This window comes from Pelmatolapia mariae, linkage group LG13, assembly GCF_036321145.2.
Source record: "Pelmatolapia mariae isolate MD_Pm_ZW linkage group LG13, Pm_UMD_F_2, whole genome shotgun sequence".
Lineage (NCBI taxonomy): Eukaryota > Metazoa > Chordata > Actinopteri > Cichliformes > Cichlidae > Pelmatolapia > Pelmatolapia mariae.
Window position 1 is genome coordinate 29,657,052 of NC_086238.1, and position 3,312 is coordinate 29,660,363.

At 36.4% G+C, this 3,312-nt stretch overlaps 1 pseudogene; it reads right to left on the bottom strand.

The window, feature by feature from the left end:
* Positions 1 to 664: 664 nt before the first annotated feature.
* LOC134639740 (G2/M phase-specific E3 ubiquitin-protein ligase-like) lies at positions 665 to 3,097 on the bottom strand (annotated as a pseudogene).
* Positions 3,098 to 3,312: the final 215 nt, after the last annotated feature.

The following is a 3,312-nucleotide window of genomic DNA, read 5'->3' on the forward strand; positions in this document are numbered from 1 at the left end:
TGACATTTTTCATGTTGATAACTATTATGGCGTTGATGAAGAAGGGCCATTGCCAGAACTTCAAACAATGTCAATATTCCAGATATTGACATCAACATAAACGAGACTGCAATGAACATAATTCAACAAGTGAATCCATTAGAAAATGATGGAAATCATGGAATAGATGTGTTTTCTTCACTTTTACACCTTCTACATTAAATCAAATATTTTGCAAAAAAAAAAAATTATATATATATAAAACAAACGTTTCAGAAAACATATCTGATCGAAACTAACATATTGAAACCATTTTCTTTAAAATGATAAAATGACAAATCTGTTGTCAAACAGAAACTGACACAGGCAGAAGAATAAACAGACAACCAAATCAAAAACAGATGCACATACACATGAAATGAGTAAAGTGGCACAAATTTTGTATATTCAAACTCAACAATCTAAATAAATTTCTGAAGTGCTGTTAAACAATTGGTATCTACCTGTATGAATACTGAAGAACAATCACTTCTTGTCAAATTGATGTCTTAAAACATCAATTTCACTGAGGCAGGTAAATTTGGAAATATTAAAACCTTAACAAGTTAATACTCAGTACTCACTTTGAATCAGTAGAGAGACCAATACAAAAGAGAAACACGCAAACTCCTCCAGCATAATGTGTTCATACCCTGCCAAAGCCATAAGTGTTACCTAATGCAAAATCAAACTTCTCCTTGAACAGCTGGTATGAAACATGCAGTGGCAGCCTAATGCAGTTAACACACGTGTTGGCAAGAGGGAAAATTTGTGTAGAAGAGAAGTCATCATCTCCTCTATGAATGAACTCAATCGAGGGTGCTGGGGAAAAGCCAATAGGTGGCACCGTAGTTGCTCCAGTTGCAAAGGCCAATATCTTCTGTAATTTGGAAGGTCCTTCTTCTTCTGCAAAACAAAAGGAAAAAAGTGTTAAAAGGTTATTTCATTTGGCCAACATAAATTTACAGTGAGTATTAATCTAAAGCAAGAATCTTAATGACTGTTATTGCAATGACTATAGAGCATGCTTTTCATCTTTCAATAGTCTCAAAGAACTATGTAAAAATGTTACTACAACCAAGAGGGTAATGTGGTGTTATTGTTATATGAGTATGTTATTTAAAATAAAGATTTCAGAAATGCTAACCTATAAATCGTTACATCTATTTATTGTGCACTAAAGTGACAATTACCTTCTGCATCTTGGAGATAGTCTCTCCAGAAGGTAACAACCATCTCCTCTTCTGTTGCTTCCTTCTGGAGATAGATGAATGTTGAAAAGATCATCCACCTGGTCAGCAGTCAGCATATGTGGCTCATAGCAGAAAAGAGGGCGAAAGCTGTCTGGATGCCTCCTCATTTTCTCGAGAACCCCAAGAGTTTTCAGACCTTCACAAAATCTGGTTAAACAGCACAAAGAAATTTTATTCAATAATTCTGCAATTTCATGCTTCTAAGTTAATTGTATATTATCAATTTGGCGCAATCAATTGTACTAGGTTATTAACTGGCCATGTTGATTAATAGGTAAGATTTTTATCACCATTTTAATTAATCTGAAAAACACAGAATACCCAAATACCTTTGAAATGGACCTTGAACCCTGTGGATGACCTGAAACATGACAATATCATGTACCAGCAGATCCCTGTCTCTTAGTGAACGCATAGGCCTCAGGCATCCTGCATTGGCCAAGTAATCAAGCAGAGGTTCTTTTGACTTTTCAAGGTCTTCAAGGGTTGTACTTTGAGATATCTAGCATCACAAAGAGCAGAGAAAGGGCTTGTTATGGAAGTTACTTAGTAGTCTTATAAACTATTAGAAGGAACCCAGCCACTAGTGGTCTACACAATCACAATATGCCCAAGCGTACATTGGAAGTCAAATGACTACACATATTTTTTTAAATAAGTTTACAATGTGCTTAAAAAAATAAGAAAATATACTCTTTCGTCTACCCTTATCTGCTGAGTCTTACTTTAATACAGCAGCAACATATAAAAACTTGGCATTCAGGAATGGCCAGACTGATCCAGATAAACATTCCCTGCAAAAGAAAAGTGTAACACAAACAATTTCAAATTCACTATAAGATTTATAAAATAAACATATAGAGACCTTTTTGACTTTTTCGAAGAGTTCCAGGTCAGCTATGTCTTCCAGGGCTGGATTTGCTGAATTTCCAACCAGAAGAGAAAATACTGTTGGTGACAGAAAGTTAGGTGGTGGACCACCATGTACCAAGCTCACTGCAATGGCTTGGCCAGAGATGTAGTACCAGTCCCCTCTGAGAGCTGCAAAGCAACAGAATAAAAGGAAAAGCAAAATTGTCAGTAATGTTGCCTGTAAAAATCAGTTAAACAGTTCCCACTATTAATCTTAGAAAAATAGGTAATTACCAGTACTGTCAAGAGCCAAGTTCTTGCAGTTTTCTTTCCATGGCTGACCTGGCAATGGTGTCCATCAATAGTCTCAAGAATTCCCTACTTGGCCCGCCTAAATCAACCCCTTCCTCATTTTTCCCCATATCATCTGAGAATTTCACACAGATCATCAAGTTGGGATCATGAGATAGCCTTTGAAAACCACGCAAGGCTCCCTCCACACAGCAGAGCGATTTATATTAAATTTGCACTGCTGTTTTGTGCTAATTTTGCTTGATAGTTCCAGCAGTATCTCTTGAACAGGGACTTTTTCTACACTAAAAAAAGAAAATAAAACAGAAAATAAAATATATCAGCCATGTAGTCATGTTACAGAATTCGAGAATATGCGTCACACTGATCATAGAGATTTAAAGCTTAAAAGTTTTATATTGATTTGACAATTCTGGAAAGCTATAATCATGTCTCAAACTCAAATTCTGTATGTTTGTTACTCACATCTGATTCTCCAAGCTCGCAATTATAGCTTGATTTAAATCCTCATCATCTGAAGAATCGCCAGAAAGCGATGCCACGAGAGTTAAATATGAAGAATAATCTTCATCATTAACACTCATGGCAGGGATGTCTTCACTTCTTGCATTGAAATCTCTGCTGTGACTGCTTGTGCTAGGTTTGTCATCACTTCTTGCCATGTACCTTCATCACAAATGCTGTTCCCATCACTTCCTTGCTTTGCTCGTCGCCTTTTACCAACACTCCTTCCAATACAGTTGGTCACAGTATCATCTTCTTCATCACTGCTAGTGCCAGGGTTATCACCTTTAACATGACTTCTTAACCTTGTAGTGACTTGACTGCTCACGTCTTGTTGGATTTTTGAACTATCAACTTCAAAACAATCATTGTC